The sequence below is a fragment of the Eschrichtius robustus genome, chromosome 5 (assembly GCF_028021215.1).
Source record: "Eschrichtius robustus isolate mEscRob2 chromosome 5, mEscRob2.pri, whole genome shotgun sequence".
NCBI lineage: Eukaryota > Metazoa > Chordata > Mammalia > Artiodactyla > Eschrichtiidae > Eschrichtius > Eschrichtius robustus.
The window spans coordinates 36,611,001-36,625,728 of NC_090828.1; positions in this window are offsets into that span (position 1 = coordinate 36,611,001).

Here is a 14,728-nt window from a genome sequence, read left to right on the forward strand (position 1 = left end):
TTTTTTCAGTCCCTTTCTTTTTCTCTTCTTCTTCTGGGACTCCTATAATTCGAATGTTGGTGTGTTTAATGTTTTCCCAGAGGTCTCTGAGATTGTCCTCAATTCTTGTCATTCTCTTTTTCTTTATTCTGCTCTGCAGTAGTTATTTCCACTATTTTGTCTTCCAGGTCACTTATCTGTTCTTCTGCCTCATTTATTCTGCTATTGATTCCTTATAGAGATTTTTAAATTTCATTTATTGTGTTGTTCATCATTGTTCCTTTGCTGTTTAGTTCTTCTAAGTCCTTTATAGGCATTTCTTGTATTTTCTCCATTCTATTTCCAAGATTTTGGATTATCTTTACTATCATTATTCTGAATTCTTTTTCAGGTAGACTGCCTATTTCCTCTTCATTTGTTAGGTCTGGTGGGTTTTTGCCTTTCTCCTTCATGTGCTCTGCGTTTCTCTGTCTTCTCATTTTGCTTAACTTACTGTGTTTGGGGTCTCTCTTTCACAGGCTGGAGGTTTGTAGTTCCCATTTTTTTTGGTGTCTGCTCTCAGTGGCTAAGGTTCGTTCAATGGCTTGTGTAGGCTTCCTGGTGGAGGGGACTGCTGCCTGTGTTCTGGTGAATGAGACTGGATCTTGTCTTTCTGGTGGGTAGGACCACATCCAGTGGTGTGTTTTGGGGTGTCTGTTAACTTATTATGACTGTAGGCAGCCTCTCTGCTAATGAGTGTATTTGTGTTCCTGTCTTGCTAGTTGTTTGGCATAGGGTGTCCAGCACTGTAGCTTGCTGGTCGTTGAGTGGAGCTGGGTCTTAGCATTGAGATGGACATCTCTGGGAGAGCTTTCTCCATTTAATATTATGTGGAGCCGGAGGTCGCTCATGGACCAATGTTCTGAACTTGGTTCTTCCACCTCAGGGTCTCAGGCCTGACACCTGGCCAGAGCACCAAGATCCTGTCAGCCACATGGCTCAGAAGGAAAGGGAGAAAAGAAAGATAGATAGAAAGAAAGAAAGAAGCAATGAAATAAAATAAAGTTATTAAAATAGAAAAAAATTGTCAAAAATAAAAAAATTAAAAAGTAATAAAAGAAAAGAGAGAAAGAAAGAAGAGAGCAACCAACCAAAAAGCAAATCCACCAATGATAACAAGCGCTAGAAACTATACTAAAAAAAAAAAAAACCAAAAAATACAGACAGTGAGAATCCTAGGACAAATGGCAAAAGCAAAGCTATATAGACATAATCACAGAAAGAAGCATACACATACACACTCACAAAAAGAGAAAAAGGAAAAAAAATTATATATATATATACATATAAAATAAAAAAAGGAAGAGAGCAACCAAATCAATAAAGAAATCTACCAATGATAATAAACTCTGAATACTAAACCAAGATAAACATAAAACCAAAAACAGATTAGATGCACAAAGCAAACCCCAAATCTACAGTTGGTCTTGAAGTCCCCTGCCTCAATTTTGGGATGATTCATTGTCTGTTCAGGTATTCCACAGATACAGGGTACATCAAGTTGATTGTGGAGATTTAATCCGCTGCTCCTGAGGCTTCTGGGAGAGATTTCCCTTCCTCTTCTTTGTTCACACAGCTCCTGGGGTTCAGCTTTGGATTTGGCCCTGCCTCCTCAGGTAGTTCGCCTGAGGGCGTCTGTTCTTCACTCAGACAAGACAGGATTAAAGTAGCAGCTGATTAGGGGGCTCTGGCTCACTCAGGCCGGGGGAGGGAGGGGTACGGAATGCGGGGCAAGCCTGCAGCAGCAGAGGCCAGCGTGATGTGGCAACAGCCTGAGGCATGCCATGTGTTCTCCCGGGGAAGTTGTCCCTGGATCACGGGACCCTGGCAGTGGTGGGCCGCACAGGCTTCTGGGAGCAGAGTTGTAGATAGTGACCTGTGCTTGCACACAGGCTTCTTGGTGGCTGCAGCAGCAGCCTTAGCATTTCACGCTTGTCTCTGGTGTCCACGCTGATAGCCGCGTATCATGCCCATCTCTGGAGCATGTTTAGGCGGTGCTCTGTATCCCCTCTCCTCGCGCACCCTGAAACAATGGTCTCTTGCTTCTTAGGCAGTTCCAGACATTTTGTGGACGCCCTCCAGCTAGCTGTGGCACACTAGCCCCCTACAGGCTGTCTTCACGCAGCCAACCCCAGTCCTCTCCCTGGGATCTGACCTCCGAAGCCCGAGCCTCAGCTCCCAGCCCCCACCCACCCCAGCAGGTGAACAGACAACCCTCTCAGGCTGCTAAGTGCTGGTCGGCACCGATCCTCTGTGCAGGAATCTCTCCGCTTTGCCCTCTGCACCCCTATTGCTGTGCTCTCCTCCATTGCTCCAAAGCTTCGCCCCCACCCACCCCCTATCTCCACCAGTAAGGGGGCTTCCTAGTGTGTGGAAACTTTTCCTCCTTCACAGCTCCCTTCCAGAGGTGCAGTTCCCGTCCCTATTCTTTTGTCTCTGTTTTTTCTTTTGCCCTAGGTGGGGAGGTACGTGGGGAGTTTTTTGCCTTTTGGGAAGTCTGAGGTCTTCTGCCAGCGTTCAGTAGGTGTTCTGTAGGAGTCGTTCCACATGTAGATGTAGTTTTGATATTTTTGTGGGGAGTACGGTGATCTCCACGTCTTACTCCTCTGCCATCTTGAAGGTGCCCCCCTATTCACTAACTTTTAAAGTAAGTTTATCATTCTGACCTTCCTCATAGAGGTATGGTAAATCATCAGTAAAAATCATTTAAAAAATTCTTTCAATTAAAAAGTTTATATAAAATAGTTACATTAAAAGTCACCTTTAAATCATTTAACTTTTGAGGATGGAAAAAAATTACATTTTTGTAGCTCTTTATATCTGTTGGCAGTTTGAAAAAAGTGAAATGTTGTTGCAGGCGTTTAACCTGAAATTTTCAGTTCAAAGTCATCAATAAGTTCATTACAATATAAAATGAAAACAGAAAATATGTATAGAAAAATGTTAATTTTATTTATGGATTGTTTATAATGCTATTTCATGCGGAGGAGAACAGCTCCAAATGCCTTGCAGACCCAGGCTTATTAATGATCACTTTATTTGTTGAAATGATAAGAGGTGGGAAGCATTCTCAGTTTCATTTTATTGATAGAATAACTTAGATCCGTGGAATATAAGTGGGCTATTGTTACAATTTAAAAGGAATTGGTAATTCTCACAACTTTCAGTGCTTCTCTACAATTAATTTTTACAAACTAATGGTAGATTACAAACATTAAGAAAATTAAAAATGTGGAACAGAGTAAGGAATTGGAAAACTGAATTATTCAATCTAGTATTTCAGACACTAAATCCTGTTCCATTCCTATGATTACAGTTTAATGCTTTTCAGTACTGTGACTTAATACAAAACTTTAAGAGAAGTTTATTTTTTCTTGAAATGAAAAGTCTTAGGAGTTATGTATACACTGAAAAGTAGCTTGTTGATTTTCTTGTACTGTATTTTTAAGCAAAATATTTTTCCAACTTAAAAGCAAAGAACAACAAAGGCTAAGAAAGGAAACCAAGTAAAAAGGCAGTTACCATGGAATCTTCAACATTAAGCTCAAAAAAGAAAGAGCGGTTTTCAATTCTGTCAAAAGCAAAAAAAAAACATGATAGAGAAACTGTTGCTAAACACATTACTTTATAAATCTGCCATTAGAACTGTAAACACAAGTTTAACAGTGGATTTTGTACTTTTACATCTGCTCTTTGATAAAGTAAGAGAAAAATTAATCCTTTATAGCCCCTAATTTTCTGGTCATGGCTTATTAAAGATATCAACTCAAGCTATTTTAATGCCTATATATTAAGTTGTCCTTGAGAAAAATGTAGTTTTTATTTAAAATAAACCTATCCAAAAATACCTTTACAAGACAAATAATGGTGCCATTCATAATTATAGCAAATATTAGTATTTCAGGAAATATAAACAACCATGTTTTTTAAGGATTTGGGTATAATTTTTTTTAATAATGATGAAGATGAAAATAAATTTATATTACCAGCTTTATGAGCTCAGGAATCTAGGTGAAGATTACAACTGAATATATCCTTTATGTTATCAGCAGTCTTGGTTAACATTTCAACTGTATGTATGAGATTAGCCTTTGAATAATGTCTATTAGAAATTGATAATCATAAGTACACTAATTAATAATGATTGAATTCTACTTCATCTGGTGAATGAATCAAGCCTAATATTATTTGAGTTTATTATAGTTTAGATTTTGAAAGCTCACCACTCTACAACTATGCAACCTTGGCAGAAAGGCAAGTGTGAAAGGCAAAAGTGAGAAGGGTACGAAACCTTGTCACTGGACTGATGATGAAGGCGTAGTTTATGTTTACTTCTGGTTCCAAGTATTTGGGTTGCAGTGTCTTCTGAATTCCATGATTAGAGGGGGCTATAGGAAGAATCAACTGCAAAGTTTAGAGTTTTCAAGACATATTCTTAGCTACAATAGAAGGGAGGGTTCACTTCTTACAAATCCTTGTCTACATTAAAAAATAAATTATTCTCAAGATAACTTGACTTTATCACAGAGGGGAAAACCCTCAAATTTTCAGTATCATATTAAAATGTTTATTATAGTCTTTCTTGAAGTGCCAGAGAGTGAATCAATTGTCTTTATTTTGTTTCTCAGTGACTGAACACTCTGTCTGCTGTGTGCCTTCTGTTTCTTTACTCACATTCTCTCTCTCTGTCTCTGTCTCTCTCTCTGTCATTGTCTTTCCAACAAAACAGAAGCTCATGGTATCTCATGGGTGCTGGGATGGGAATGAGGAAGGAATAAGATTAATTGGATTCCTACTATGCATTAGTCACTGTGAGATTTGATTGACTCCTTCTGGTAACTATAAATACTCCCTTTTACAGATAGGAAACTGAGGCTAAGAGAAGTTTGTTGGGAAGGGATGCAAATGGAACTTACTTCCCTTCCTTCAGTTCTCCAAGTTTTGAGTATGACCACACACAAAGTATATCATCTTAGTTAGAAGTCAGTTCTGTCAAGATGTTACCAATTTAGCTTAGAAAAATTTTGGAGCCCCATTTTCTGTGAAAAACGATGTTTAAAACACACGATATTATATTGTTTTCTTCCATGCAGATGCTAAAATGTATGAAGAGTTCTTGTGTTCCCTAAAGGATCACAAAGTCAAACTCTATATGACGTTGACATTGCAGGTACTGCTGTGGTTTCCCTGAGTTATCGAACCTGCAAATGGAGTGTAATAACTCTGTGCTGGAGAAGAATGCCATCTGTTCATGTTTCACATTCATACAAGGCTCTGAATTTGGGAGCAAATTATGTTCTATGAGTTCTTTTGCAAATAAGTTGCTTGGTACGTGGAATTCCATTCTTCAGTTAAACAACATGAGAAGTGTTTTTTCAGCTCCCTATGTAAGTCAGCACACTATTTAAGTCAGAAAGTAGAAGTACCACAGAACTAAGTGTTCTTTGGAAGAACTGATTTGAACACAGTTTCTAGTAGAAAGTACATGTCTTTTAGTTTGAGAACAAAGGGGAAATTCTGACTCACTGACCAGTCTTCACATTCATTCCATTCCTTCTCTGAGTCAGTCCTTCTAATTTCCATCTCCACCTTCACAGATTCCCCCTGCATGGCTTTATTTTCCACCAAACTGACTGAATCTACATGGCTTCCACTTTGTTGTACCTAGAGTGGGCTGTTCAGGTGGGTGTACCATTTCTGGGTTGGGATTTCAGAAGATGTTGGTGTTGGTATTGACAGAAGAACCTGGTAGAATTCCATGAATAATTATAATTAAAGCCAAGCTTCTTTATTTCACTATCGTAGGATCTCAGGAAGCAAAGAGAGGCTAGCGAGGCAATCAATAATAGATATTAAAACTACTCATTTTTAGGGCTTTCATACATGGAATGGCAAAATAATAGTATTATTTAGGAAATTCTCAATTTATATAAGTGGTGAGTAACATGCTACACTTCTTAAAAGTCAGCTTGCTAAAAAATATATATCATAAAATTTAAATATTATTTTTATGAATGGCTTGACACAGTGATTCTTAATGTGGGTAGTGGGGCATTTGGCAATGTCTGGAGACATTTTCCTTTGTCATGGTTGGGGAAGGGGATGCTGCTGGCATTGAGTGGGTAGAAGCCAGAGATACTGTCCTTCAATGCACAGGAAAATCCCCTATGACAAAGCATTATCCCATCCAAACATCAGTAATGCTAGGGTTGAGAAACCCTGGCCAATGGAAAGCAATATGCTAAATTTTATTTCAAGACCTCAGACCAAATTAGTCTAGTTATAGAACTAATATAAGTGATTTACAGTTTAACTGAAGTAGAAGAGTTGAGTTTGAAAAATGAGTTGCTTACTTTCCATTCTTAGATCCATATTTCTTTTCACAGCTCTCAGAATTGACTACAGATGTAGGAGTATAAAAGCAATACACCAGTTTTAAAAATTGTGTCCCTTTGTGAGAAAAGAGTCTTCTTCACAGGCCTGGACTGTGTTTTTCAAAGCTGTGTCTTAGAATGGTCATTGTAAGCTAGAACACTGCTGCTTTATTGACTGTGAGAGAGAGGTACAAAATTGCGGGGGACAAATTATGCTCCAGAAAGTTTTCCCTAGAGCCATGACTAGCGTGTTCAGCCCCTTTTATCCAAGAGGTCAGGACGTCATTTCTTCGTCAAAAAATATTTGGGATTCTCTACATTTAGGACCAATAAATCAAGTGAAGGGGCTTGATATCTTGGTTGAAGGAACTGGGATAATCTGCTAGAGGAGCACATCCTTGGGGACAAGTAGATGGAGACTTTGCATATGTTAAATACTTAAAAAGAATATGTTTGTTCTCTGATGCCCTACGGGGTAAAATGATCAATAATAGATAGAAACTACAAATTAACACGTTTTATTCAATGTAAAGAAAAATTTCACAAAAATGTTGATTATACTTAACAAATTTTTCCTTTTTTTGACACAACTCCCATCTAGTAAAGTATACAAATCATAATTGTACTGTTCAAATAATTCTTACATACATGTGCATCTGTGAAAACACCACCCAGAAAAAGGTACAGAACATTTCCAAAATCAATACCCTTACTCAAAGGTAGCCGCTATTCTGACTGCTATCACCATAGATGAACTCTGCCTTTGTCTTAAATGTCATATAAAAGGAATCATGCAATATGTAATATTTCTTTCATGTTCTTTTGTTCAACATTATGTCAGTGAGATTTAGCCTTGCTGCTGTGTAGTTTGTTTATATTCGTTGATATGTAATATTTCATTCATCTTTCTACATGTCTTTAAGTGAATGTGAGTTGTACTTGTTTTTTTTTTTTTTAATTAGTCATCCATTTTATACACATCAGTGTATACCTGTCAATCCCAATCTCCCAATTCATCCCACCACCTCCACTCCCTGCCACTTTCCCCCCTTGGTGTCCATATGTTTTTTCTCTACTTCTATGTCTCAATTTCTGCTCTGCAAACGAGTTCATTTGTACCATTTTCTAGGTTCCACATATATGAGTTAATATATGATATTTGTTTTTCTCTTTCTGACTTACTTCACTCTGTATGACAGTCTCTAGATTCATCCACGTCTCTACAAATGACCCAATTTCGTTCCTTTTTATGGCTGAGTAATATTCCATTGTATATATGTACCACATCTTCTTTATCCATTCGTCTGTCGGTGGGCATTTAGGTTGCTCCCACAACCTAGCTATTGTAAAGAGTGCTGCAACGAACATTGGGGTGCATGTGTCTTTCTGATTTATGGTTTTCTCTGGGTATATGCCCAGTAGTGGGATTGCTGGGTCATATGGTAATTCTATTTTTAGTTCTTTAAGGAACCTCCAAACTGTTCTCCATAGTGGCTGTATCAATTTACATTCCCACCAACAGTGCAAGAGGGTTCCCTTTTCTCCACACTCTCTCCAGCATTTGTTGTTTGTAGATTTTCTGATGATGTGCATTCTAACTGGTGTGAGGTGATACCTCATTGTAGTTTTGATTTGCATTTCTCTAATAATTAGTGATGTTGAGCAGCTTTTCATGTGCTTCTTGGCCATCTGTATGTCTTTGTTGGAGAAATGTCTATTTAAGTCTTCTGCCCATTTTTTGGATTGGGTTGTTTGTTTTTTAATATTGAGCTGCATGAGCTGTTTATATATTTTGGAGATTAATTCTTTGTCAGTTGCTTCATTACCAAATATTTTCTCCCATTCTGAGGGTTGTTTTTTCATCTTGTTTATGGTTTCCTTTGCTGAGCAAAAGCTTTTAAGTTTCATTGGATCCCATTTGTTTATTTTTGTTTTTATTTCCATTACTCTAGGAGGTGGATCAAAAAAGATCTTGCTGTGATTTATGTCAAAGAGTGTTCTTCCTATGTTTTCCTCTAAGAGTTTTATGGTGCCCGGTCTTACATTTAGGTCTCGAATCCATTTTGAGTTTATTTTTGTGTATGGTGTTAGGGAGTGTTCTAATTTCATTCTTTTACATGTAGCTGTCCAGTTTTCCCAGCACCACTTATTGAAGAGACTGTCTTTTCTCCATTTTATATCCTTGCTGCCTTTGTCATAGATTAGTTGACCATAGGTGCGTGGGTTTACCTCTGGGCTTTCTATCCCGTTCCATTGATCTATATTTCTGTTTTTGTGCCAGTACCATATTGTCTTGATTACTGTAGCTTTGTAGTATAGTCTGAAGTCAGGGAGTTTGATTCCTCCAGCTCCGTTTTTTTCCCTCAAGACTGCTTTGGCTATTCGGGGTCTTTTGTGTCTCCATACAAATTTTAAGATTTTTTGTTCTAGTTCTGTAAAAAATGCCACTGGAAATTTGATAGGGTTTGCATTGAATCTGTAGATTGCTTTGGGTAGTATAGTCATTTTCACAATATTGATTCTTCCAATCCAAGAACATGGTATATCTCTCCATCTGTTGGTATCATCTTAAATTTCTTTCATCAGTGTCTTATAGTTTTCTGCATATAGGTCTTTTGTCTCCCTAGGTAGGTTTATTCCTAGGTATTTTATTCTTTTTGTTGCATTGGTAAATGTGAGTGTTTTCTTAATTTCTCTTTCAGATTTTTCATCATTACTGTATAGGAATGCAAGAGATTTCTGTGCATTAATTTTGTATCCTGCAACTTTACCAGATTCACTGATTAGCTCTAGTAGTTTTCTAGTGGCGTCTTTAGGATTCTCTATGTATAGTATCATGTCATCTGCAAACAGTGATAGTTTTACTTCTTCCTTTCCAATTTGTATTCCTTTTATTTCTTTTACTTCTCTGATTGCCGTGGCTAGGACTTCCAAAACTATGTTGAATAATAGTGGTGAGAGGGGACATCCTTGTCTTGTTCCTGATCTTCGAGGAAATGCTTTCAGTTTTTCACCATTGAGAATGATGTTTGCTGTGGGTTTGTCATATATGGCCTTTATTATGTTGAGGTAGGTTCCCTCTATGCCCACTTTCTGGAGAGTTTTTTATCATAAATGGTGTTGAATTTTGTCAGGAGCTTTTTCTGCATCTACTGAGATGATCATATGGTTTTTATTCTTCAGTTTGTTAATATGGTGTATCACATTGATTGATTTGCGTATATTGAAAAATCCTTGCATCTCTGGGATAAATCTCACTTGATCATGGTGTATGACCCTTTTAATGTGTTGTTGGATCCTGTTTGCTAGTATTTTGTTGAGGATTTTTGCACCTACATTCATCAGTGATATTGGTCTGTAATTTTCTCTTTTTGTAGTGTCTTTGTCTGGTTTTGGTATCAGGGTGATGGTGGCTTCATAGAATGAGTTTGGGAGTTTTCCTCCCTCTGCAATTTTTTGGAAGAGTTGGAGAAGAATGGGTGTTAGCTCTTCCCTAAATGTTTGATAGAATTTACCCGTGAAGCCATGTGGTCCTGGACTTTTGTTTGTTGGAAGATTTTTAATCACAGTTTCAATTTCATTACTTGTGATTTGTGTGTTCATATTTTCTATTTCTTCCTGGTTCAGTCTTGGGAGGTTATACCTTTCTAAGAATTTGTCCATTTCTTCCAGGTTGTCCATTTCATTGCCATAGAGTTGCTTGTAGTAGTCTCCTTGGATGCTTTGTATTTCTGCGGTGTCTGTTGTAACTTCTCCTGTTTCATTTCTAACTTTATTGATTTGAGTCCTCTCCCTCTTTTTCTTGATGAGTCTGGTGAATGGTTTCTCAATTTTGTTTATCTTCTCAAAGAACCAGCTTTTAGTTTTATTGATCTTTGCTATTGTTTTTGTTGTTTCTATTTCATTTATTTCTGCTCTGATCTTTATGATTTCTTTCCTTCTGGTAACTTTGGATTTTGTTTGTTCTTCTTTCTCTAGTTCCTTTAGGTGTAATGTTAGATTGTTTATTTGAGATTATTCTTGTTTCTTGAGGTAGGCTTGTATAGTTGTAAACTTCCCACTTAGCACTGCTTTTGCTTCATCACATAGGTTTTGGATCTTCATGTTTTCATTGTCATTTGTCTCTAGGTATTTTTTGATTTCCTCTTTGATTTCTTCAGTGATCTCTTGGTTATTTAGTAATGTATTGTTTAGCCTCCATGTGTTTGTGGTTTTTACTTTTTTCCCCCTGTAATTGATTTCTAATCTCATAGCATTGTGGTCAGAAAAGATGCTTGATATGATTTCAATTTCCTTAAGTTTACTGAGGCTTGTTTTGTGACCCAAGATGTGATCTGTCCTGGAGAATGTTCCGTGCACACTTGAGAAGAAAGTGTAATCTGCTGTTTTTGGATGGAATGTGCTATAAATATCAATTAAATCTATCTGGTCTGTTGTGTCATTTAAAGCTTGTGTTTCCTTATTAATTTTCTGTTTGGATGATCTGTCCATTGGTGTAAGTGAGGTGTTAAAGTCCCCCACTATTATTGTGTTACTGTCCGTTTCCTCTTTTAGAGCTGTTAGTAGTTGCCTTAAGTTTTGAGGTGCTCCTATGTTGGGTGCATATATATTTATAATTGTTATATCTTCTTGGATTGATCCCTTGATCATTATGTAGTGTCCTTCCTTGTCTCTTGTAGCATTCTTTATTTTAAAGTCCATTTTATCTGATATGAGTATAGCTACTCCAGCTTTCTTTTGATTTCCATTTGCATGGAATCTCTATTTCCATCCCCTCATTTTCAGTCTGTATGTGTCCCTAGGTCTGAAGTGGGTCTCTTGTAGACAGCATATATATGGGTCTTGTTTTGTGTCCATTCAGGAAGCCTGTGTCTTTTGGTTGGAGCATTTAATCCATTCACGTTTAAGGTAATTATCAATATGTATGTCCATATGACCATTTTCTTAATTGTTCTGAGTTTGTTTTTGTAGGTCCTTTTCTTCTCTTGTGTTTCCCACTTAGAGAAGTTCCTTTAGCATTTGTTGTATGAGTTGTACTTTTAATATCCATTTAGTTTTGCAAAAAGTATTTATTGAGCCTCTACTGGGTACTAGATCTTGTGCTAAGTTGTGGGGTTTTAGCAGTTGAACAAGCTGTCTTTCTCATAGCCTACCTGAATCATGAAGGATGCTGTTTCTTTACAGAGTAGTCTCAGTTCTTAAGGCAGTTTTGGCCTAGTCTTTTGAGGCTTGGACTCACCTATTGGTAAGGTCTTGCCTAAGCCTAAATCTACAGTGTCCTCTATGGTAAAATTTCCCTCAATCCCTGCAGGGTTGGCCCAGACCCTATTTCTAATCTGCTGCTGTGGTTAACTGACTCCTACCGAGACATATGCTGTCTTGAACTCCATCCATTTGGTTAGGCTCCTGATAACTCTGTTTGTTTTCTCTCTCTGCTTTCAGTCCCTCTGATATCTTCTCAGGGATCAACCTTGCACCTCTATCCTGTTAACTATGGAATCAGGCCCTGATTGTGACAAAGATGACTTGCTGGATATCAAATAAAGCCTGCCGTTCCTACTTTTAGCCCCTGGACACCACCCTCTGAATTAGACCTTTTTGAGTATCACTGGCAGGCCAAAGCATAAAAAAGTATGCCAAATTTTGAGTGTGGAAAATTGGACAGCTGCCCACCAATTCAGTGATGTAAGTTATAGTTTGATCAATTTTCCACATTCCCTTCCTTTTTCTCCCTCTGCTCACTTACCTTGCCTACTGAATTCCCAGGGCTCCTGAAGATCAAGCTCCCATGTACATTATGACCTGTCTAAAGATGCACTGAGCTACCTTGGGAAATTTTTTTTTTCTATCACAGGAAGTGTTTAGGCACAGATTGGATATTGTCCTGAGTGCTTGCTATAAAAGAAATCAGATGTATGATTTACCTCAAGAATATCAAGTATAGAGTACTCACTGAGTGACTTAAAAGCTCTATGAGTCTCTGAACATGACTTAAATTTCCAGAAGATGTTTTTCATCTGTAAAATGAGAGTATTAATAACTCTCAAAGTAGTATATGCCATATAGATAAATTGAGATATGTGGGAACCTACTATAGAAGTTAGTTATTATCTCTTTCCCCTTATTTCCTTTGTTTACATCCTGCCAGAGTCAGAATCAAGGTATGTCATGGTTGCAGACAAGAAGAGAAGTAGGTTTGACTGGAGTCCCCTCACAAAGACTTCTTTGCTACTCTTTGCAACGTAGAGGTTTCCATTTCTACTAATTGATTTGTTTCACCTGTCAGAAGACACATCTTAGCACTTAAGAGTCCACAATTGATGAGAGAAAGTTCTTATCCTGGAAGAACAATCTTATTTACTTGGGAACATTCAGTGTTCTTCTCTGATTACTATCAGAGAAGTAGTGTCCTATTCTGTAGGAGAATGTGAAGCCTATGCAGAGGATTTGAATTATCCATAAATTTGAGGTGGACTCTTTGGGAATAATGAATTTGTCTTTGGTATCTTTTGCCTCCATAATCATGACACCTTACATGTGGATATCTGGGAGATTGTTAGTCTTATTAAACTCAGAAGACAGATGGGATCTAGTAATTTTGTGTATAGGAAAAGTAAAGCAAGGTAATGACTAAATCAGCCTAGGGGAGGGGTCACAGATATTTAGGGGAGTGGTAGAAAGGGTATGAATTAGCAAAAGACTGGGATATAAGGAAACCTAGAGCAGCATTTCATAAGTAAAGAACAGTAGTTTCACAGCATGTTCACACCATGTTTTAGAGAACCTAAGATATCATCAATTGTAAGATGAACATTATTTTATGTGACTCTAAGTGAAAAACAAAAAGATAGCAATTAAACTATGATACATTTCCAACACTAACAATAGTCCTGTGAGACCAGACCCCTTTTTCTTGACATTTCTTTGATCTATTTTGAGAAATTTAGCAATTTCTCCAGTTTTCAATTAAACTGCTTGGTATGCCATAAGAAGTATTTATCTATTTCTCAGTAATAAAACAACTCATCTGCGTATAGATAGTTCCTTCCTATCATCCCATAAAGCAAATTGGTTGATGTTTTGTAAGAAAACTTAGCAATTGCAGTTATTTCCAATGACATACATTTGCTTCCCCAAAATCAATTTATACCCCACTGCTGTATTTCCATGTCTTTCTGCTTACAAAACAAGTTTTTTGTTTTAATGCTTAATTACAGTGTAATCTTTTTGGAGACATTTTACCAGGCAATAAAAACTGGCAACACACAACTCAATTGCTATGATGAAAACATGAACAGTTATAACCATGTTTGTATATGCTCAGGAAATGACCATTACCTACTACATCATGACTGTTACCAGCCAGCAGTGATTTAAAAATGCTGTTGGTTACTAGATACAGGCTACTATCAAAGATGTTAAAATATGATAAACATGTATGTCTTAGACATGATGAAATAAGATATGTATTTTGCGTATTTTGATGAAATGGGTTCCATAATCCAGAAAGTTTGGAAATCATGTAATTACCAGAGTTGTGCAAGTCTCTTTTACTATCAGACTTCACAGAGACTTTAATATAGTAATAAGGATTATGGATCTTCCAAGGGAGCAGTGTTTGGCAAAATTAATTGCCCATAAATATTCTTTTGAATTTCATCTTTTTGGACCACTGATTTGAAGAAAACACTTTAGAAAATGCCAGGGTAGAGAGACTAAAAATAAGAGTGGAAAGAATGTCAAGGGAGGAGTTTTCAACAATGATATGTTGCCAAGAAGTCACGGAGAATAAAGACTTCAGAATAGGCCATTGGGTTTGTTAAGAAGTCATTGTTGAGTTTTTTGAGGGTATTGTTGGAAAAGGACAGTACAGATTAAAGACAGATTATATGGGGCTAAAGGAAAAGGTGAAGTAAAGTTAATTAATATAAACAATATTTTTGAGAAATTTTGGCAATGAGAAGTGGAGAACCATAGCTCAAGTTCCCAGTGTCTAATAGGCTTTCACATTGTGCTCTGCTGGACTAAAGTGAATATTTCTATCCTCTCTGCTGGGTTCTCTGAATCTTAGACCAGGTAAAGGACATGAAAAGCTATTATCTCAGACCTGTGCTGCTCTCAGCCTCTCTCCTGTTTCTGCTCTGACTCAATCAAATGCATTACATATAGCAACTGCATCATGCAGGATCTATATATCTTGCTTCCTTCTTGAAGGTTGTGAATGAGCAGTATGTTATTGAAGAGCTACAGAAAGAGAACACCTAATTTATGAATGTGACATTGGTGATAGTGGAGGTTTGGGAGGTAAAAGTCTAAGAAGACCCTGACAGCCTAGA